At 37.9% G+C, this 24,416-nt stretch overlaps 1 protein-coding gene and 1 long non-coding RNA gene across 6 annotated transcripts in view; one reads left to right on the top strand and one right to left on the bottom strand.

The window, feature by feature from the left end:
• Positions 1–24,416, top strand: part of LOC148897049 (uncharacterized) — a 121,021-nt gene that overhangs the window by 80,369 nt on the left and 16,236 nt on the right. For all 4 annotated transcript variants that reach the window (XR_016115235.1, XR_016115234.1, XM_088998177.1 and 1 more), the window contains 4 exons: positions 3,282–3,410; positions 5,147–5,247; positions 8,926–9,032; positions 9,107–9,155. The gene's annotated coding sequence lies outside the window, so the exon portion shown is untranslated. The remainder of the gene's footprint in view (positions 1–3,281; positions 3,411–5,146; positions 5,248–8,925; positions 9,033–9,106; positions 9,156–24,416) is intronic.
• Positions 2,184–7,141, bottom strand: LOC148897050 (uncharacterized). Of its 2 annotated transcripts, XR_016115237.1 has the most exons (4): positions 7,001–7,141; positions 5,553–5,654; positions 4,979–5,252; positions 2,184–2,969 (listed from the first exon to the last, which is right to left on the bottom strand). It is a non-coding gene; the product is annotated as an uncharacterized LOC148897050 (long non-coding RNA). The 2 variants fall into 2 exon arrangements; XR_016115236.1 differs by lacking the exon at positions 2,184–2,969 and having other exon boundaries at positions 3,936–5,252.

Genomic DNA, 24,416 nt, shown 5'->3' with positions numbered 1-24,416 from the left:
TTTATTTATTTATTTATTTATTTATTTAGCAGTGATTGACAAAAGCGTTTTTTTTAAACCAAAGCGTCTCATGTAGTTTGAGCCCTAAATACTTTGCCATTGATTCCATCCTCTAACCAATCGATGCCATCAACATAACATTTCACCTATTTTTGAGTTTAGCCTATTGGCTAAGCTCTAGGACCTCGCATCTATCATAATTCGAACCTCAAGGTCCCCTCATCTATCATAAATCCATCCGTACTTCATTTGTGAAGAGGTCAGATGTTACTTTTTTATTTATTTTTTTGCAACAACCACTTAAGGAAATGTGAGTGCAAATGAAATGAAAGGATTGAATGAGAGAAGCTAAAGTGCTATTCGAACGGCAAAGTGAAGAGATGGGACAGAAGCGAGCGCTAATTCGCTCTCTGGCTCGCTCGCTGGGCTTTTGCGCCGCCCTCGAATTGGCGGCCGTGGTGGTTAAAGGTGAAACCTCAAAGGCCCAACGTAATCGCTTCCCTGGAGAAAAGTCACAATGCACAACGTTGGCCTTGAGCTCCCTGCCGTGCGCTGCCTCCACTACGAATTCTCAATCGGTTTTGCAACCTTGGAGATTTCTTCGCTTCTTTTGTCCGATTGTCCTTCCGCGCCATGTAAAGCGCGAATGGTACAGTTGCAAAAAAATGCAAGTCAACTCAGCCGCAAGACTGAAAAAAAAAGTATCACTGGCCTCATATAGTGGTTCCGCTTCTACATAGTTACCGTGTTTTCATACGAATTTTTCAAGTTCCGAAATATCTCAACAGGAAAATACTTCCTGTTATAAAAAAAAAAAAAAAAAATCAAGCTACGAAAAGTAGACATATGGTCTATGCTGATACTTACATTTCTGGTTTTCCTGAACGCAACATACTTTTAACTGTTCTCCCATTGGCTATCACTGAGCATCATCCTGACATCTCATTGGCTGAAAGGGATCTCGACCGTATGTGTTGATGTGTTCATAGATAAAAAGATAAATGTGTTTCTATGTCCTTCTCCAGTCCTTCACAGTGCTCAAGTCACGGAGTATTCCGATAAATTTTCGGAAATGTGTATCACCCAGAAAATATCAAACAATCGCTCAGAATTGTAATGTTTGCGTGTGACATTTTTGAAGAATTCATAAAAACCATAAAAAACTGGCAAAAAACACTTCTGAGAGAGAACATGGACTAAAGGAAAAAAAACGATGGGAACACAGCTAAAAGTGAAATAACCATTGATTGTTTTAAGGCTTTATTAAATTTGCTGTTTTTTTACATTATGTAAAACTTATTTATTGTGTAATAATAAAATTGTAACATGTATTTTCAGCATTTTAATGCATCTTTACGCTTGAGAACACACGTATGTCCGAATTTTGCTGCACTTAGAACGGATTAGGGCATATACATGGAAAATGCGTCTTGATTTACAATTTTTGTTTTGGTTAATAAATTTATTCCAGAACCAATGAATTTTATTTTAAACCGATTACATGTAAAATTACCACTTTTCAAGAGACCCCCATACGTCATGCCCTGTTGTAGCTTAATAATTATTCATATATAAGGTGCATCAGCGTATCAGGCGCACGGTCATCTTTTGAACTAAATCAAGGCTTTTGGGTGCACCTTATACACCGGAAAATATGGTAGTTGAAAGTCAAATGACCATTTATAATTGTAACACTTATTTGAGATATTTTAATGGATGTTTATGGTTTAGAACATATTTATGTCTAAATTTTGGAGCGCTTAGAACGGATTAGCGCATATACATGGAAAACGCGTCTTGACTTACAATTTTTTTTCATGAACAAATTTCTTCCAGAACCAATTAATTTCGGGAATAGAGGTACCACTGTACCTGCAAAATTACCACTTTTCAAGAGACCCCCGTACCTCTCCCCCGAAATTCAACCAGAAACCATTTTCAGCACTTTAGATGACTGAATAATTTGTCAAATTCACACCCACATTTAGACTCAGAAAGTTATGCAAAACTACACTGACCAATAATAATAACACAATATTATATTATACACAATATACACACTATTATTGTTAATAATAATATACAATAATGCACAATAATCAAATTGTAACACATATTTGAAATATTTTACTTCATGTTTATGCTTTAGAACACATTTATATCCGAATTTTTCAGCACTTAGAACGGATTAGGGCATATCCATGGAAAACGCATCTTCATTTACAATTTTTTTTGGTTAATAAATTTATTCCAGAACCAATGAATTTTATTTTTAAACCAATTACCTGTAAAATTACCACTTTTCAAGAGACCCCCATACCCCCATCCCGAAATACAACCAGAAACCATTTTCAGCACTGAACATGGCTGAATAATTTCTCAAATTCATACCCACATCTTTATACTCACCAAGTTATGCAAAAAATACAATGACCAATAATAATAATACACAATATTATATTCTACACAATATTATTAATAATACAACATAATCAAATTGTAACACATATTTGAGATATTTTACTGCATATTTATGCTTTAGAACACATTTATGTCTGAATTTTGCAGCACTTAGAACGGATTAGGGCATATCAATGGAAAACACGTCTTGACTTACAATTTTTTTTTTTGCTTAATAAATTTATTCCAGAACCAATGAATTTTATTTTTAAACCTGTAAAATGACCACTTTTCAAGAGACCCCACCCCACCCCATCCCGAAATACAACCAGAAACCATTTTCAGCACTTAGGATGACTAAATAATTTCTCAAATTCACACCCACATGTTTAGACTAACCAAGTTATGCAAAAAACACACTGACCAAGATGTCCTGGACAGAGTTTAGACTTTTCGTGTGGTCCGGAGTGACCCGCCTCGGTCCCTGAATCGCCGCGAGGGCTTTCGCCGTCACCCTAGATCCGAGATCAGTCTGCCGTCACGCCTGCTGTGAGCTTGAGCTGCGGGCCCTGCTGAGTAGTGAGAAATTAATTAAGAGTGAAACAGCAGCAGGAGGCAAAGATGGAGTGGAACGGGGGGGGGGGGGGGGGGGCTTATGGGAGCCTTCCAAAGCGCCTGCGGTAGCTAAAGGAGGGGGAGTAAGGAATAGGGGGTTAAGGGGTGGAGGGGGGGGGGGGGGTTCTCCTAAAGGATCAAGACAATTATTGCTATTATCATTGTCTAATGTGCATCTCTGTCTCCTCACTTGACTCGCTCTTTGATTGTCGCCCCCTTCCGGCCCCGTCTTTTGTACCCCGCCTTCTCCTCCTTTACTTCCCCAGAGCAAGGACGCTCTGTTTGCCTGGTGGCAGCCCACAGAAGAGGCCCTAATGAGATGTCTATCGCCTCCGTCTAGACTGGACTGCACCCCCCCGTAACCCCCCACAAGCACCAGTGCACCACCAGGCAATGTATTACACACTGTTCCCTGTCTCCAGCCCAAGGACTAGTAACTGAGTCTGCGTGTGTGTGTGTGTGCACATGCGTGTGTGTGGCATGACCAACATGTCTGGGAGGCAAGGGAGTTGCATTTGGCAATGGATTTGGGCATTTTTTTGATGTTTTTTTTTTTTTTTTTTGCTTGCTTGTTTGTGCGCATATGTTGACAGTGTGTGTTGGAAATGGGCACGATTAAGGGGTGGGCCGCCGGGTCGGCAACGCGTCACGGTGATGGATGCCCTGGCACGCACCCCCTTTCATCGTCCCTCATTCCAAAGTCTGATTGCCTATTGGAGCTCGAAAAAAAAAGGGGAAGGATAATGCCCTCTAAATCAAACTATCCTTGTTGTCAATGCCAAGCCTGTGGTCTCTTCCTGTGGGGATCCACCAGGGGGGACCAATACCAGGAGGTGGGGGGGGGGGGGGCTGCCGAGTCCTCTCCACTGGCAAAGGCAACGTTTCTCTCACTTTTTTTTTTTTTTTTTTTTGCGTTTGTGGTTCGAATATCATCTCCAGCCTTTTAGTGCATTTTGCATGTTGGATTGTATTGGATTAGCTTTATTAGCTTCACAGTGGAGAAACATTTCACAGCAGCAAAGTGAGGAAAGTAAGAGGAAAAAATTAAAGGAAGAAGTAGAAAAAGAAAATACAGTAGCTGCTGGAAAGTTAGCCACTCTCGCGGCGCCATTTTGAAGTCAGAAGAACAACAAAAAAACGAAATAATTGGCATCTATTAAGACTCATCACGCATTTTAACTTTCATTGGCACTACTAGCACCTGTTTACAAAACGGTTGTTTACTTTTTTATTAACTGATTCAAAAAAGAAAGACAAACTTGTATGTTTTTGTCGATTCGAAGCTAGCTAGCGTCGGAACAATGTTGCTGCCAAAGAGCTACAGTGGCTAGCTAAGTGTTAGCTCAAATGTTATGCTATCAAAGTGACAAAAAGAAGACAAAAACAAAGTTTCTAAGAGATTGTTAGCATTGGTTCTACTTTTATGCTAATTCGCGTAATGCTAACTTAAATTTCATTCGAAAACATATTCAGTTGAAAACATGGAATTTTGATAGCTTAGCATTGCAAACACCTGTTTACAAAACATTGTTTTACTCTTTTGTTAACTTATTCACACAAAAAAGACAAAATTGTATGGCAAGTTGTTTAGGAGCTAGCTAGCGTCGGCACAATGGTATGTCACATGTTGCTGTTGAAGAACTACAGTGGCTAGTGTTATGCTGTCCCAATGTTATGCTATCAAAGTGACATTTTCCCTGAGATTCGCTAACCACTGTTACAAAATAGTTTTGTTGTTATTAACACGCTCAGCACTCATACTAAAAAATAGACAAAAAGTGTATTACGGAGTTTATACGAGTGAGTTAGCATTGGCTCAACTTTTATGCTAAATCTCGTAATGCTAACTTCATTTTTTACTCGTTTTTGTGATGGGACGTAACCAAATATTCCTTGTTGTATTCCAAGTATTTATTTTTCTCATTGACTCTTACTTATGTGGTTCCTCCAGAATGTTCTGTACCTCCATTTTGTGTTAGAGGTCGCCTTCATTTCCTCAAAATGGACCACCCGTGTTTGTTGTTGTGTTTCAAGGTTGAAGTTTGTGTGTGATTGATTTTAAATATTCGACTACGCCTTATTTCGTTCTTGTTTTGTCATCTTTCTTTTGGGGACTGTGTTCCTAATGAAGTGTCTGCCGTTGGAAAAGTATCAGCCAGTTTGCTACACGTGAAAAGATGGAGCTTCTCTCACTCCACGGCGGCTTCGTCTTCGTATTGTGCATCTCTCATGGTAACCTGCAGCACACAGACGCACACACAAATGACTCTTTAATGAACTGCGTGTGTGTGTGTGTGTGTGTGTGTGTGTGTGTGTGTGTGTGTGTGTGTGTGTGTGTGTGTGTGTGTTTGGGGGTGGGTAGAAAGAGAGAGAGAGAAAGAAATGAAAGAGAGACAGCGGGCTCGTTAGCAGCCATGCTGAAAGTCTGCTCCACTTACTCGCTCGACTGGGGTGGGCGCTACCCCCCCCGCCTGTTTTTTCATTTTTTTTTTTTCATTCTGATTCGTTTGTGCATCACACCTCCTTGTCTCACTCACCTTTTCACCCATCGTCCCAGGTGACGCACTCCCCGAAGGTCACGTAAGCATAGACAAGGTGATTCGGCTTTTCGCTATGCCAAGCAAGGCCTCGCTGCCGCCCTAAAGAAATGAGCAGAAACAAAACAAAAGAAACAAAAGCTCGCTTTCTCATTGAAATTACGTATTAGCCACTGAATGACCGAATCAACTCAAATAAAGTTACTTTCACGCTCAGCAATATATGGCCCGGGGGCCATTTGTGGGCCGTCGTCTGATTTTAAGCCACCCACAGTTCATACAAAATAACAAACAAATAACTCAATAAATAACTAATAAATAAATAAATAATGATGTATAAACTGTCATTGAACGAACAAATTAACAACTTCACAAACTAACAAATTAAACCAAAAATGTAATACATAAATAAATGAGTCAATAAATATACATGTAAATACATGAGTGAATGAATAAACAAACAAATAAATAAACAAACAAGTAAATTCATAAAAAAAATGAAATAAATACATAAATACACCCATACACACATAAATGCATAAAGACATAAATAAATAAACAAACAATTAAATAAATAAAACAAATAAATTATTAAATAAATGGATAAATAAACGATTAAATAAATAAATAAACACGTGAAAATAAATCCATAAAAATAAATGAATACATAAATAAATAAATGTGTTAATATAAATAAATAAATAACTACATGCCTATAAATAAATAAATAAATATAAATATAAATATAAATATAAATATAAATATAAATATAAATATAAATAAATAAATAAATTACATGTTTTTCAGCTCTTTGAATACAAAAAAAATGTATGTACTGCTATGAAAATAATATGGATCAATGTGATGGATGTGCGTAGTTTGTGGTACAATCAAATGCCCTTTTTCATGCATCAATAAATTGATTTTTAAACGATTACATAAATGCACAAGCGAAAATAAATACATTATTCAATAAATGGATAAATAAACAAATAAATAAATAAACAAGTGAACATAAATCCATAAAAACAAACAAATACATAAATAAATAAATGTGTGAATATGAATAAATAAATAAATACATACATACATGAGGAATATAAACAAATGAATTAATAAATAAATTAATAAATAAATACCCAAATAAATAAATAAATAAATAAATAAATAAATAAATAAATAAATAAAAGGTTTTTCAGCTCTTTGAATAAAAAAAAAAATTATTTACTGCTATTAAAATAATATGTATCAATGTGATGGATGTCCGTAGTTTGTGATAAATCAAATGCCCTTTAAAAAAAAAATACTATTTTTAAGATGTAAAATATTTTTGATACTTTAAAAAAAATAATAATTGTGATTTTTATCAACCATTTCAGGTTAGTTCAGACCCCATCAGGCTTTGTCAGTGTGCCTTTTCCAGCATTCTCTGGAGAAAATATCCTTACCTCACTTCACCTCGCTGCCGTCGACGGGAAGTTTGAGAGGGTGGTCGTGCTGCGGAGGCGACTGTTAATAATCGGAGGCACTTTTTTTTGCCGTTATTTATGCGTGCCTGCGCCAGCGCGCGTCCCGCGGGAGATCGCAAACAGCTCTTATCCGCCGCCATCGAAGGCTGACGCTGCCATCAGCCACAAACTCATTAATTACTCTTCAGTATCAAGCCGTAATTAGAGACACCAATCAGGAGGAAGATGCACCCCCCACCCCTCACTCTCCTTACACCCCCCCAGCCCTATTAGCACTGTGCTGTGTGCAAAGTGATCTAAACTAAAGCTGAGATGTTTGGCAGGGGGGGAGGCGGGGATACGTTAGGGGGGAGACAAAGGATGGAGGGAAGAGCGGGGGAGGGGGGCGGGCACAGAGGTCATGTGAGAAAGAACATAAGAGGGAGGCGATGTCGACACCAAAGAGGAGCATTAATTTGACATTAATTGTGTCATCTTGTGCTTTATTGAACCCCCCCTCGCAACCCCCTACACCCTCCTCCCTCTACACCCACGCAAACACCTCTCATCCTTCCTGAGTGGCTCAAGAGATGAGCAAAAATCTGATTAGACGTGCCTCGGGGTGGGTGGGGTCGGAATGGGGGAAGGAGGGGGGGAGGCACGGTGATGAGGGTGACACAGGGACAAGATTATGTGGAGGTGAGAGGGTTTCCGAAGGACGCCATCTTTGTCATTGAGTCTGGACGTGAATGTGATGATGTCATCGCCGGCGTCGTTGTCACACAAATGAGCTTTCCCCATTGAAATGAATGGAAAGGCCGTTAATCCGTTCTTGGAGACTGTGATTCGCGTCGTGGTCTATTTTAAGACAGTTTCAGGATACTCGCTCCATGTACACTCCGACCATTTATCGCACAGGTGTCAAAGTCAAGGCCCGCGGGCCAAATCCGGCCCGCCACATCATTTTTTTCGGCCCGCAAAAGCAAATCAAACTTGTTAAATTCCATGATGATTGCTAAAATCTGAGCCAAAATTTCACATTTTTGGATGTCAACCACAATAAAAGTCATTATTCTTGACTTCAGATTTGAAAACGAGTTATTCATTAATTTGCTGTGTGCTCTATATGTAATATTTGAAGGGATTTAAACATTATAATGGGTTCCTCAAATTCATAACGGCCCTCGAGAGGAAACCATAACTACAATGTGGCCCGCGGCAAAAAATGACTTTGACACCCCTGATTTATCGGAAGCCGTTTTTAGTCTGAAAAAAAACAAAGCCATTTTTAGACCTAAAAAAAACAAGCTCTGTTCATTGATGATTTTTTTTCTGGTTGGCGACCAACAGGTGGCACTGTCGGGCCGCGCCTTCAGTTGCACTGGCGTTAGTCGTTTTAATCAGTGGCAGTTAAAAGGACTCCCGCCATTGTTTGTTTGTTGACAGAGTGCACTCTGTCAGGTTTGTTTCCTCTTATATTTTTACTCATGGTTTTGTTTGATACTTTGGACTTTTTTTGTTCTGATGACTTTGAATTTTTAGAATGTGTTCCTTGCTGCCTTTGTTTTAATACAATTTGTCAAATACACCCTTCTCCTCCCTCCTGAATGCTTTTTTGGGGTCCCACCACCAGCACCACCTGGAAAATCATGACCATTTTAGACCATATGTAGTGAGGACATTTATGACAAGTGAGGACTTACAAGTTTTTCATTTTAAAGGCTTCTACCGAATCTATACTGTATATGCATCTCTCAAAGCTGCCCACCCGCAGAAAAACTTATCCTGTGACTGTAAAGTGTCCATGAAAGTTTTGAAAAGTGCTTATAAATGAAATGTATTATTATTAGATGTTGTGGGTGTCCCTCTTGAAGTGTCCGGTGTGCGTTTTGTCGCGTTCATTTTGTCATGTTGCATCACGGCAGGTTGGGATCCAAACTCTTCAGGGTTCTTCGGCTAACCTCCCGCATGAACCACAGCACTAAAAACCACCGTCGTGAAAATCGTCTTTGGCGGTCATTCAGGAACGCCGGTGCGCACGTTGACTTGTGTTTATGTGTGTGTGTGCACGTGCGTGATTACGTCTACTTTTCTGACCAAATATAGACGCTGCCATCAGGCCGCCATCTGCAGCAGATTATTGGACTTGTGCGAGGTACCTGGCACCCATTTGGACAAATGCTTGTCTGAACACACACACACACATACACACGCATACACACACACGCACACACACCCCATACACACACACACACCCACACACACACACACACACACACACACACACACACACACACACACACGCATACACACACACACACACTCATATACTCATTTTGGCTATATTCAAAGTTATAAAGCAATTTTGTGATACTCTTCGCATTTGTGAGATTGTGTTTTTCCAAAATAGTTGATAAATTAGCTATCAATACCATTTTAATAATAATAATAATAATACATTTCATTTATTAGCGCATTTCAAAACTCTCATGGTCACTTTACAGTAACGGGATACATTTTTCTGTTGGTGAGCAGCGGCAGCCACACGTGCCAGCGTTCACATAACCCGGAAGTAACTCAAATAGATAGAAAGCTAGCTAGCTAATAGAGAGCTAGCCAGCGAGCTAATAGCTAGCTAATAGATAACTAACAGATAGCAAATAGATAGCTAGGTAGATCGTTTGATAGCTAGCTGGACTGTCATAATTTATGATGTAACAGGAACCCTTACCATGAATTGTTTACACTCTTATAATTTAACACACAATTTAATACCCCATAATCTTTGTTGTTGGGGTTTTAGGAAAGTTGTGCTTTTAAATTGCCATTTTAGATCCAAACCTACAAGCCCATTTTTGCAAAATACTTTCCCAACGTATTTGCATTTTTCGGGTTGATATGCCAGCTTATTGGCAGGCGTTACTTTGCGCTAGATGTTAGCATAAAGCTAGCTGCGCTCCCTGTCTTCATGCCATCGGGATGAAGACTCGCTCCTGTGTCGTTACTGACGCACTTCCAAGTGATTGACAGCTCTTTTAATACACGCACTCCACAACAACTCTTGTTATTAATGTTTGTCCATACCGGCCTTTGTTTACGTTGACGCGACGGAATTTAAGCCTTTCCAAGGTAATGCAAAGTCTCTTCCCAGGTGGACTTGACGGGGCGGCATTAATAACTTAAATGGCGTCAGTCGCGTCCGCCAGGACAAAACGTAGCACTGACATCGGGCTAATTGATTGGGCCTTTTGCGGCTGATTTTAAAAGACCCTCAAGGTTTGTGTGATGACCCTTTTTTCACCGTCAGCTCTTTGAATACAGAAAAACTAAACTAAACAAACATAATCCACTTCAAAAAGTGTGAATCTTGTGCGAAGGTTTTCGACAAAAGATACTTATCGGCTGTAGCCCCAAAGTCTGCCCTGTAGGCTTCACTTCATCCGTCACGGATGAGCGTAAAAGAATGCCCGATGGACCTCCCAAGCTCTCTTCAAGGACACGGTCTCTCAATCCGCTAGCGGTTAGCGCTTAGCTGGCGTCCCTAGCCGGCCTTTAGCTCCGAGGGCGGTCTGAAAGCATCTACCGCGGAGGAGGAAGGACCTGCTCTCAGATGCTTGAGTGGATGAGTAATAACTTGCTAATGCTGTTCTCACTCTCACTCTCGCTCTCTGCGATAATGAGGAACAGAAGAGCAGACCATCCCCGAGGCGCAGCACCTGGACCGAGTGGACTGGCTAGCTAGCTTCTCCCCGCATATCTCCCAGGAGAGCCTGACTCTGGATCCATGCCAGGTTCCAAAGTGGACCTCCTTGAGCCCCACAGAGAATAGATGGAGCGTCTTGGGAAAGTTTTTGCTCATCAAAAAAAATAACATTGCCAGCTCCTCATTTCTTTCCCTGTGGGAGGTCATTGCAGAGTGGATTCAGTAGCCCCTTTTATATCGCCTGAAGGGCTTCTTAAAATTTCGAAGGGAAATTTGACTATGTATCGCACAGGTCAAAATCAACGCCCAGCCCGCCAGGTCATTTTATATGGCCCACGAAAGCAAATTGTGTGTGTCAACATGCTAAAATCTCTATTGAACTGTCGAATCGTCATGTGTAATGTATGACCTTGACATGTTGCTATCCTGTTGACGCTTAACTTGAACAATAATGGAACAAACTATGATAATCGAGTGGACGGATGTCAGAGATATGACAGTCAGACACTGTGGACGAAGACTCTGAAACAGAAAGATTGTCCCTACTGCCGGCAGGAAACGCAGTCATCCATGACATACGCCTGAATTCTGCGGCCCTCTGCCAAGCTATTTATTGAGAGTGCAGGCAAATTAAAGTGATACATCAGTAAAACATAGTTTTCTTGATTATAATACCACACCTCTGGACGTTCTGAGCACCAACAGCTGTAAGCAATAAAACATTGTGTTTTCCATGAACTGATAAATTTGTAACCTGGCTAATGACCTCTTCCTGTGAAGTCCTAAATTACTCCTGTGATAAGGAGTTTCCCAAGTCCTAAATTCTGTGAAGCTGACAGTTTAACGTGCTGTGTCTGTTGACCTGATTGACCCCAGGTTGTCTGTGCTTCAATTGTGTATTGAGTCACAAGTGTTGACTAAGCATATAACAGCATGAAACTTTAAATATGAAAACTTTTTTCTTTTCCATCAAACTGATTTCAAAGCTCGTCATCTATTGATTTGTTGAGTGCAAGTCTTCAAATTGTGTCTGGTTATAACGGCGTAACATCAAATTGGCTCACGACTAGAATTAGTTTGAAACCCCTGATGTATAGTACAACCATGTACGGGAAGGCGTTTCTTGCCAGAAAAAAAACTACCATGTTTAGTAAGGCGTTTTTGGCCGCCAAAAAAACGAACATGTGTAGTAAGGCGTTTTTTGACCAAAAAATGACCATGTATAGTAAGGCGTTTTTGGACGAAAAAAACAACCATGTATAGTAAGGCGTTTTTGACCCAAAAAAAACGACCATGTATAGTAAGGCGTTTTTGGACGAAAGAAACAACCATGTATAGTAAGGTGTTTTTTTACCAAAAAACGACCATGTATAGTAAGGCGTTTTTGACCAAAAAACGACCATGTATAGTCAGGCGTTTTTGGATGAAAAAAACGACCATGTATAGTAAGGCGTTTTTAGCCGAAAAAAAAACGACCATGTATAGTAAGGCGTTTTTGGACGAAAAAAACGACCATGTATAGTAAGGCGTTTTTGGACGAAAAAAATGACCATGTATAGTAAGGCGTTTTTAGCCGAAAAAAAACGACCATGTATAGTAAGGTGTTTTTGGACGAAAAAAATGACCATGTATAGTAAGGCGTTTTTTGACCCAAAAATGACCATGTATAGTAAGGCGTTTTTGCACGAAAAAAAACGACCAAGTATAGTAAGGCGTTTTTGGACGAAAAAAATGACCATGTATAGTAAGGCGTTTTTGGATGAAAAAAACGACCATGTATAGTAAGGCGTTTTTTGACCAAAAAATGACCATGTATAGTAAGGCGTTTTTTGACCAAAAAATGACCATGTATAGTAAGGCGTTTTTTGACCAAAAAATGACCATGTATAGTAAGGCGTTTTTGGACGAAAAAAACAACCATGTATAGTAAGGCGTTTTTAGCGCAAAAAAACGACCATGTATAGTAAGGCGTTTTTGACCCAAAAAAAAACGACCATGTATAGTAAGGTGTTTTTGGACGAAAGAAACAACCATGTATAGTAAGGTGTTTTTTTTTACCAAAAAAAGGCGTTTTTGACCAAAAAACGACCATGTATAGTCAGGCGTTTTTGGATGAAAAAAACGACCATGTATAGTAAGGCGTTTTTAGCCGAAAAAAAACGACCATGTATAGTAAGGCGTTTTTGGACGAAAAAAACGACCATGTATAGTAAGGCGTTTTTGGACGAAAAAAATGACCATGTATAGTAAGGCGTTTTTGACCAAAAAATGACCATGTATAGTAAGGCGTTTTTAGCCGAAAAAAAACGACCATGTATAGTAAGGTGTTTTTGGATGAAAAAAATGACCATGTATAGTAAGGCGTTTTTGCACGAAAAAAAACGACCAAGTATAGTAAGGCGTTTTTGGACGAAAAAAATGACCATGTATAGTAAGGCGTTTTTGGATGAAAAAAACGACCATGTATAGTAAGGCGTTTTTTGACCAAAAAATGACCATGTATAGTAAGGCGTTTTTTGACCAAAAAATGACCATGTATAGTAAGGCGTTTTTGGACGAAAAAAACAACCATGTATAGTAAGGCGTTTTTAGCGCAAAAAAAACGACCATGTATAGTAAGGCGTTTTTGACCCAAAAAAAAACGACCATGTATAGTAAGGCGTTTTTGGACGAAAGAAATAACCATGTATAGTAAGGTGTTTTTTTACCAAAAAACGACCATGTATAGTAAGGCGTTTTTGACCAAAAAACGACCATGTATAGTCAGGCGTTTTTGGATGAAAAAAACGACCATGTATAATAAGGCGTTTTTAGCCGAAAAAAACGACCATGTATAGTAAGGCGTTTTTGGACGAAAAAAACGACCATGTATAGTAAGGCGTTTTTGGACGAAAAAAATGACCATGTATAGTAAGGCGTTTTTGACCAAAAAATGACCATGTATAGTAAGGCGTTTTTAGCTGAAAAAAAACGACCATGTATAGTAAGGTGTTTTTGGACGAAAAAAATGACCATGTATAGTAAGGCGTTTTTTGACCCAAAAATGACCATGTATAGTAAGGCGTTTTTGCACGAAAAAAAACGACCAAGTATAGTAAGGCGTTTTTGGATGGAAAAAAACGACCATGTATAGTAAGGCGTTTTTGACCAAAAAACAACCATGTATAGTAAGGCGTTTTTGACCCAAAAAAAACGACCATGTATAGTAAGGCGTTTTTGGACGAAAGAAACAACCATGTATAGTAAGGTGTTTTTTTACCAAAAAACGACCATGTATAGTAAGGCGTTTTTGACCAAAAAACGACCATGTATAGTCAGGCGTTTTTGGATGAAAAAAACGACCATGTATAGTAAGGCGTTTTTAGCCGAAAATAAACGACCATGTATCGTAAGGCGTTTTTGGACGAAAAAAACGACCATGTATAGTAAGGCGTTTTTGGACGAAAAAAATGACCATGTATAGTAAGGCGTTTTTGACCAAAAAATGACCATGTATAGTAAGGCGTTTTTAGCCGAAAAAAAACGACCATGTATAGTAAGGTGTTTTTGGACGAAAAAAATGACCATGTATAGTAAGGCGTTTTTTGACCCAAAAATGACCATGTATAGTAAGGCGTTTTTGCACGAAAAAAAACGACCAAGTATAGTAAGGCGTTTTTGGACGAAAAAAATGACCATGTATAGTAAGGCGTTTTTGGATGAAAAAAACGACCATGTATAGTAAGGCGTTTTTTGACCAAAAAATGACCATGTATAGTAAGGCGTTTTTTGACCAAAAAATGACCATGTATAGTAAGGCGTTTTTGACCAAAAAATGACCATGTATAGTAAGGCGTTTTTGGACGAAAAAAACAACCATGTATAGTAAGGCGTTTTTAGCGCAAAAAAACGACCATGTATAGTAAGGCGTTTTTGACCGAAAAAAAAAACGACCATGTATAGTAAGGTGTTTTTGGACGAAAGAAACAACCATGTATAGTAAGGTGTTTTTTTTTACCAAAAAACGACCATGTATAGTAAGGCGTTTTTGACCAAAAAACGACCATGTATAGTCAGGCGTTTTTGGATGAAAAAAACGACCATGTATAGTAAGGCGTTTTTAGCCGAAAAAAAACGACCATGTATAGTAAGGCGTTTTTGGACGAAAAAAACGACCATGTATAGTAAGGCGTTTTTGGACGAAAAAAATGACCATGTATAGTAAGGCGTTTTTAGCCGAAAAAAAACCAACCATGTTTAAAAAAAACAATCAAGTTCAATCCTTGTTCGCTCAGACCATGTCTCTTCTTTCTGAAGCTGCTATTTCTAGTTAGCTTTATTTCAGGATGAACATAAAACATCCACTGTCATTGTCGGTCTGGCATGGACCAGGGGTATTGTAATGTATTCCCTAGCCAGAGGTTCAGTGTTCGATTCCTTGTGCATTTACCTTTGTCTTGTATTTCTTTAACCAACATGTAAAGTCGGGCTGATTTGCGGAAAGACCTAAGACTAACCCCTACTCCCAAGTGGTAGAATAGCTCACCCCCTGATTGGTAGTGTGGCACTCCGGAGATTCTGGGTTCAATCCCAGCTGCTTGCAGCAATGAGCTATAAACAGTATTGTTTTAACCACACTGACTTATTTGAGGAAAAGCACAAAACAAACACGAGGAACTTAGTGGTTGCTCAGCTCACTCCAAAACTGTCGGATTGCCAAACCAGAGATTGGGTGTTCAAACCCTGGTCATAGCAACTTCGTGTTTAGATTTTGAACCGAAAAATAGGAAGGCGTTTTTAGACTGAAGAAAAACAGCATCTATCGTTAGGCGTTTTTGACCAAAAAAAAACAACCATATATGCCATGTAAGGCGTTTTTGGACGTAAAGAACGACCATATATAGTAAGGCATTATTGACCATGTTTTTGGACGAAAAAAATTACCATGTAAGGTGTTTTTAGCCGAAAAAAACGACCATGTATAGTAAGGCATTTTTGACCAAAAAACGACCATGTATAGTCAGGCGTTTTTGGATGAAAAAAACGACCATGTATAGTAAGGCGTTTTTAGCCGAAAAAAAACGACCATGTATAGTAAGGCGTTTTTGGACGAAAAAAACGACCATGTATAGTAAGGCGTTTTTGGACGAAAAAAATGACCATGTATAGTACGGCGTTTTTGACCAAAAAATGACCATGTATAGTAAGGCGTTTTTAGCCGAAAAAAAACGACCATGCATAGTAAGGTGTTTTTTGGATGAAAAAAATGACCATGTATAGTAAGGCGTTTTTGCACGAAAAAAAACGACCAAGTATAGTAAGGCGTTTTTGGACGAAAAAAATGACCATGTATAGTAAGGCGTTTTTGGTGAAAAAAACGACCATGTATAGTAAGGCGTTTTTTGACCAAAAAATGACCATGTATAGTAAGGCGTTTTTTGACCAAAAAATGACCATGTATAGTAAGGCGTTTTTGGACGAAAAAAACAACCATGTATAGTAAGGCGTTTTTAGCGCAAAAAAACGACCATGTATAGTAAGGCGTTTTTGACCCAAAAAAAAACGACCATGTATAGTAAGGCGTTTTTGGACGAAAGAAACAACCATGTATAGTAAGGTGTTTTTTTACCAAAAAACGACCATGTATAGTAAGGCGTTTTTGACCAAAAAACGACCATGTATAGTCAGGCGTTTTTGGATGAAAAAAACGACCATGTATAGTAAGGCGTTTTTAGCCGAAAAAAACCGACCATGTATAGTAAGGCGTTTTTGGACGAAAAAAATGACCATGTATAGTACGGCGTTTTTGACCAAAAAATGACCATGTATAGTAAGGCGTTTTTAGCCGAAAAAAAACGACCATGTATAGTAAGGTGTTTTTGGATGAAAAAAATGACCATGTATAGTAAGGCGTTTTTGCACGAAAAAAAACGACCATGTATAGTAAGGCGTTTTTGGACGAAAAAAATGACCATGTATAGTAAGGCGTTTTTGGATGAAAAAAACGACCATGTATAGTAAGGCGTTTTTTGACCAAAAAATGACCATGTATAGTAAGGCGTTTTTTGACCAAAAAATGACCATGTATAGTAAGGCGTTTTTGGACGAAAAAAACAACCATGTATAGTAAGGCGTTTTTAGCGCAAAAAAACGACCATGTATAGTAAGGCGTTTTTGACCCAAAAAAAAACGACCATGTATAGTAAGGCGTTTTTGGACGAAAGAAACAACCATGTATAGTAAGGTGTTTTTTTACCAAAAAAACGACCATGTATAGTAAGGCGTTTTTTGACCAAAAAACGACCATGTATAGTCAGGCGTTTTTGGATGAAAAAAACGACCATGTATAGTAAGGCGTTTTTAGCCGAAAAAAACGACCATGTATAGTAAGGCGTTTTTGGACGAAAAAAAAACGACCATGTATAGTAAGGCGTTTTTGGACGAAAAAAATGACCATGTATAGTAAGGCGTTTTTGACCAAAAAATGACCATGTATAGTAAGGCGTTTTTAGCTGAAAAAAAACGACCAAGTATAGTAAGGCGTTTTTGGATGGAAAAAAACGACCATGTATAGTAAGGCGTTTTTGACCAAAAAACAACCATGTATAGTAAGGCGTTTTTGACCCAAAAAAAAACGACCATGTATAGTAAGGCGTTTTTGGACGAAAGAAACAACCATGTATAGTAAGGGTTTTTTTTACCAAAAAACGACCATGTATAGTAAGGCGTTTTTGACCAAAAAACGACCATGTATAGTCAGGCGTTTTTGGATGAAAAAAACGACCATGTATAGTAAGGCGTTTTTAGCCGAAAAAAAAACGACCATGTATAGTAAGGCGTTTTTGGACGAAAAAAACGACCATGTATAGTAAGGCGTTTTTGGACGAAAAAAATGACCATGTATAGTAAGGCGTTTTTGACCAAAAAATGACCATGTATAGTAAGGCGTTTTTAGCCGAAAAAAAACGACCATGTATAGTAAGGTGTTTTTGGACGAAAAAAATGACCATGTATAGTAAGGCGTTTTTTGACCCAAAAATGACCATGTATAGTAAGGCGTTTTTGCACGAAAAAAAACGACCAAGTATAGTAAGGCGTTTTTGGACGAAAAAAATGACCATGTATAGTAAGGCGTTTTTGGATGAAAAAAACGACCATGTATAGTAAGGCGTTTTTTGACCAAAAAATGACCATGTATAGTAAGGCGTTTTTTGACCAAAAAATGACCATGTATAGTAAGGCGTTTTTTGACCAAAAAATGACCATGTAGAGTAAGGCGTTTTTGGACGAAAAAAACAACCATGTATAGTAAAGCGTTTTTAGCGCAAAAAAACGACCATGTATAGTAAGGCGTTTTTGACCCAAAAAAAAAACGACCATGTATAGTAAGGTGTTTTTGGACGAAAGAAACAACCATGTATAGTAAGGTGTTTTTTTTACCAAAAAACGACCATGTATAGTAAGGCGTTTTTGACCAAAAAACTACCATGTATAGTCAGGCGTTTTTGGATGAAAAAAACGACCATGTATAGTAAGGCGTTTTTAGCCGAAAAAAAAAACGACCATGTATAGTAAGGCGTTTTTGGACGAAAAAAACGACCATGTATAGTAAGGCGTTTTTGGACGAAAAAAATGACCATGTATAGTAAGGCGTTTTTTGACCAAAAAATGACCATGTATAGTAAGGCGTTTTTAGCCGAAAAAAAACGACCATGTATAGTAAGGTGTTTTTGGATGAAAAAAATGACCATGTATAGTAAGGCGTTTTTTGACCCAAAAATGACCATGTATAGTAAGGCGTTTTTGCACGAAAAAAAAACGACCAAGTATAGTAAGGCGTTTTTGGACGAAAAAAATGACCATGTATAGTAAGGCGTTTTTGGATGAAAAAAACGACCATGTATAGTAAGGCGTTTTTTGACCAAAAAATGACCATGTATAGTAAGGCGTTTTTGGACGAAAAAAACAACCATGTATAGTAAGGCGTTTTTAGCGCAAAAAAACGACCATGTATAGTAAGGCGTTTTTGACCCAAAAAAAAACGACCATGTATAGTAAGGCGTTTTTGGACGAAAGAAATGACCATGTATAGTAAGGCGTTTTTTGACCCAAAAATGACCATGTATAGTAAGGCGTTTTTGCACGAAAAAAAACGACCAAGTATAGTAAGGCGTTTTTGGATGAAAAAAACGACCATGTATAGTAAGGCGTTTTTGACCAAAAAATGACCATGTATAGTAAGGCGTTTTTGACAAAAAAAAAACAACCATTTATAGTAAGGCGTCTTTGCACGAAAAAACGACAATGTATAGTACGCCGTTTTTGACCCCCCCCCCCCCCCCCCCCCCAAAAAAAAAAAAAAAAAAAAAAAAAAAAACGACCATGTATAGTAAGGCGTTTTTAGCCAGGAAAAAAAAACTCCCATTTATATTAAGGCTTTTTGGGACTGAAAAAAACACCATGTATAGTAAGGCGTTTTTGGACGAAAGAAACAACCATGTATAGTAAGGGGTTTTTTTTACCAAAAAACGACCATGTATAGTAAGGCGTTTTTGACCAAAAAACGACCATGTATAGTCAGGCGTTTTTGGATGAAAAAAAACGACCATGTATAGTAAGGCGTTTTTAGCCGAAAAAAAAACGACCATGTATAGTAAGGCGTTTTTGGACGAAAAAAACGACCATGTATAGTAAGGCGTTTTTGGACGAAAAAAATGACCATGTATAGTAAGGCGTTTTTGACCAAAAAATGACCATGTATAGTAAGGCGTTTTTAGCCGAAAAAAAACGACCATGTATAGTAAGGTGTTTTTGGACGAAAAAAATGACCATGTATAGTAAGGCGTTTTTTGACCCAAAAATGACCATGTATAGTAAGGCGTTTTTGCACGAAAAAAAACGACCAAGTATAGTAAGGCGTTTTTGGACGAAAAAAATGACCATGTATAGTAAGGCGTTTTTGGATGAAAAAAACGACCATGTATAGTAAGGCGTTTTTTGACCAAAAAATGACCATGTATAGTAAGGCGTTTTTTGACCAAAAAATGACCATGTATAGTAAGGCGTTTTTTGACCAAAAAATGACCATGTAGAGTAAGGCGTTTTTGGACGAAAAAAACAACCATGTATAGTAAAGCGTTTTTAGCGCAAAAAAACGACCATGTATAGTAAGGCGTTTTTGACCGAAAGAAACAACCATGTATAGTAAGGGGTTTTTTTTTTTTGTTTTTTTTTTGTTTTTTTTACAAGAAAACGACCATGATGTATAGTAAGGCGTTTTTTGACAAAAAAAAACGACCATGTATAGTAAGGTGTTTTTGGACGAAAAAAAACAACCATGTATAGTAAGGTGTTTTTTTTACCAAAAAACGACCATGTATAGTAAGGCGTTTTTGACCAAAAAACGACCATGTATAGTCAGGCGTTTTTGGATGAAAAAAACGACCATGTATAGTAAGGCGTTTTTAGCCGAAAAAAAACGACCATGTATAGTAAGGCGTTTTTGGACGAAAAAAACGACCATGTATAGTAAGGCGTTTTTGGACGAAAAAAAATGACCATGTATAGTAAGGCGTTTTTGACCAAAAAAATGACCATGTATAGTAAGGCGTTTTTAGCCGAAAAAAAAAAAAAAACGACCATGTATAGTAAGGTGTTTTTGGATGAAAAAAATGACCATGTATAGTAAGGCGTTTTTTGACGAAAAAAAACGACCATGTATAGTAAGGCGTTTTTGCACGAAAAAAAACGACCATGTATAGTAAGGCGTTTTTGGACGAAAAAAACGACCATGTATAGTAAGGCGTTTTTTGGATGACCAAAAAACGACCATGTATAGTAAGGCGTTTTTTGACCAAAAAATGACCATGTATAGTAAGGCGTTTTTGGACGAAAAAAAACAAACCATGTATAGTAAGGCGTTTTTAGCGCAAAAAAACGACCATGTATAGTAAGGCGTTTTTGACCAAAAAAAAAAACGACCATGTATAGTAAGGCGTTTTTGGACGAAAAGAAACAACCATGTATAGTAAGGTGTTTTTTTACCAAAAAACGACCATGTATAGTAAGGCGTTTTTGACCAAAAAACGACCATGTATAGTCAGGCGTTTTTTTGGATGAAAAAAACGACCATGTATAGTAAGGCGTTTTTAGCCGAAAAAAAAAAAAAAAAAAAAACGGACCATGTATAGTAAGGCGTTTTTGGAAAAAAAAAAAAAACGACCATGTATAGTAAGGCGTTTTTGGACGAAAAAAAAATGACCATGTATAGTAAGGCGTTTTTTTTTTTGACCAAAAAATGACCATGTGTATGTAAGGCGTTTTTAGCTGAAAAAAAACGACCATGTATAGTAAGGCGTTTTTGGACGAAAGAAATGACCATGTATAGTAAGGCGTTTTTTGACCCAAAAATGACCATGTATAGTAAGGCGTTTTTGCACGAAAAAAAACGACCAAGTATAGTAAGGCGTTTTTGGATGGAAAAAAACGACCATGTATAGTAAGGCGTTTTTGCACGAAGAAAAAAAACGACCATGTATAGTAAGGCGTTTTTTTTTTTGGACCCAAAAAAAACGACCATGTATAGTAAGGCGTTTTTTGGATTGAAAAAAACGACCATGTATAGTAAGGCGTTTTTTTGAACCAAAAAATGACCATGTATAGTAAGGCGTTTTTAGACTGAAGAAAAACGACCATCTATCGTTAGGCGTTTTTGACCAAAAAAAAACAACCATGTATAGTAAGGCGTTTTTGGCCGAAAAAAAACGACCATGTATAGTAAGGCGTTTTTGGACGAAAAAAACGACCATGTATAGTAAGGCGTTTTTAGACCAAAAAAAATGACCATGTATAGTAAGGCGTTTTTGACCCAAACCAAAAAAACGACCATGTATAGTAAGGCGTTTTTGGCCGAAAAAAACGACCATGTATAGTAAGGCGTTTTTGCACGAAAAAAAACGACCATGTATAGTAAGGCGTTTTTTGACCAAAAAACGACCATGTATAGTAAGGCGTTTTTGGACGAAAAAAAACGACCATGTGTATAGTAAGGCCCGAAAAAAATGACCATGTATAGTAAGGCGTTTTTGGACGAAAAAAAACGACCATGTATAGTAAGGCGTTTTTTGACCAAAAAATGACCATGTATAGTAAGGCGTTTTTTGACGAAAAAAATGACCATGTATAGTAAGGCGTTTTTTGACGAAGGAAAAAAAAACGACCATGTATAGTAAGGCGTTTTTGGACGAAAAAAAAACGACCATGTATAGTAAGGCGTTTTTGACCAAAAAAACGACCATGTATAGTAAGGCGTTTTTTGACGAAAAAAAAAACGACCATGTATAGTAAGGCGTTTTTGGACGGAAAAAAACGACATGTATAGTAAGGCGTTTTTTTTTGACCAAAAAACGACCATGTATAGTAAGGCGTTTTGGATGAAAAAAACGACCATGTATAGTAAGGCGTTTTTGGACCAAAAAAACGACCATGTATAGTAAGGCTGTTTTTGGACGAAAAAAAAACACCATGTATAGTAAGGCGTTTTTGACCAAAAAAACGATCATGTATATATACTAAGGCGTTTTGGGATGAAAAAAACGACCATGTATCGTAAGGCATTTTTAGCCGAAAAAAAACAATCAAGTTCAATCCTTGTTCGCTCAGACCATGTCTCTTCTTTCTGAAGCTGCTATTTCTAGTTAGCTTTATTTCAGGATGAACATAAAACATCCACTGTCATTGTCGGTCTGGCATGGACCAGGGTTATTGTAATGTATTCCCTAGCCAGAGGTTCAGTGTTCGATTCCTTGTGCATTTATCTTTGTCTTGTATTTTTGTAACCAACATGTAAAGTCGGGCTGATTTGCGGAAAGACCTAAGACTAACCCGTACTCCCAAATGGTAGAATAGCTCACCCCCTGATTGGTAGTGTGGCACTCCGGAGATTCTGGGTTCAATCCCAGCTGCTTGCAGCAATGAGCTATAAACAGTATTGTTTTAACCACACTGACTTATGTGAGGAAAAGCACAAAACAAACACAAGGAACTTAGTGGTTGCTCGGCTCAGTCCAAAACAGTCGGATTGCCAAACCAGAGATTGGGTGTTCAAACCCTGGTCATAGCAACTTAGTGTTTAGATTTTGAACAGAAAAATAGGAAGGCGTTTTTAGACTGAAGAAAAACAGCATCTATCGTTAGGCGTTTTTGACCAAAAAAAAACAACCATATATGCCATGTAAGGCGTTTTTGGACGTAAAGAACGACCATATATAGTAAGGCATTATTGACCATGTTTTTGGACGAAAAAAATTACCATGTAAGGTGTTTTTAGCCGAAAAAAACGACCATGTATAGTAAGGCATTTTTGACCAAAAAACGACCATGTATAGTAAGGCGTTTTTGGACGAAAAAAACGACCATGTATAGTAAGGCGTTTTTGGACGAAAAAAACGACCATGTATAGCAAGGCGTTTTTGGATGAAAAAAACGACCATGTATAGTAAGGCGTTTTTGGACGAAAAAAAAACGACCATGTATAGTAAGGCGTTTTTGGATGAAAAAAACGACCATGTATAGTAAGGCGTTTTTGGACGAAAAAAAACGACCATGTATAGTAAGGCGTTTTTGAGCAAAAAACGACCATGTATAGTAAGGCGTTTTTGGACGAAAAAAATGACCATGTATAGTAAGGCGTTTTTGACCAAAAAACGACCATGTATAGTAAGGCGTTTTTGGACGAAAAAAAACGACCATGTATAGTAAGACGTTTTTGACCAAAAAACGACCATGTATAGTAAGGCGTTTTTGGACGAAAAAAAACGACCATGTATAGTAAGGCGTTTTTGGACGAAAAAAAACGACCATGTATAGTAAGGCGTTTTTGACCAAAAAACGACCATGTATAGTAAGGCGTTTTTGGATGAAAAAAACGACCATGTATAGTAAGGCGTTTTTGACCAAAAAAACGACCATGTATAGTAAGCTGTTTTTGGACGAAAAAAATGACCATGTATAGTAAGGCGTTTTTGACCAAAAAAACGACCATGTATAGTAAGCTGTTTTTGGATGAAAAAAACGACCATGTATAGTATGGCGTTTTTGGACGAAAAAAACGACCATGTATAGTAAGGCGTTTTTTTTTTACCAAAAAACGACCATGTATAGTAAGGCGTTTTTGGATGAAAAAAACGACCATGTATAGTAAGGCGTTTTTAGCCGAAAAAAACGACCATGTATAGTAAGGTGTTTTTGGATGAAAAAACGACCATGTATAGTAAGGCGTTTTTGGACGAAAAAAAAACGACCATGTATAGTAAGGCGTTTTTGGACGAAAAAAACGACCATGTATAGTAAGGCGTTTTTGGACGAAAAAAACGACCATGTATAGTAAGGCGTTTTTGGACGAAAAAAAACGACCATGTATAGTAAGGCGTTTTTGGATGAAAAAAACGACCATGTATAGTAAGGCGTTTTTGGACGAAAAAAAACGACCATGTATAGTAAGGCGTTTTTGACCAAAAAACGACCATGTATAGTAAGGCGTTTTTGGACGAAAAAAATGACCATGTATAGTAAGGCGTTTTTGACCAAAAAAACGACCATGTATAGTAAGGCGTTTTTGGACGAAAAAAAACGACCATGTATAGTAAGGCGTTTTTGACCAAAAAACGACCATGTATAGTAAGGCGTTTTTGGACGAAAAAAAACGACCTTGTATAGTAAGGCGTTTTTGGATGA

This window comes from Hippocampus bargibanti, linkage group LG06 (genome assembly GCF_051943395.1).
Source record: "Hippocampus bargibanti isolate YZ-2025 linkage group LG06, ASM5194339v1, whole genome shotgun sequence".
Taxonomy (NCBI): Eukaryota; Metazoa; Chordata; class Actinopteri; order Syngnathiformes; family Syngnathidae; genus Hippocampus; species Hippocampus bargibanti.
Note: the sequence above shows the minus strand (reverse complement) of the source record. Positions and strands in the feature narration are given on the sequence as shown.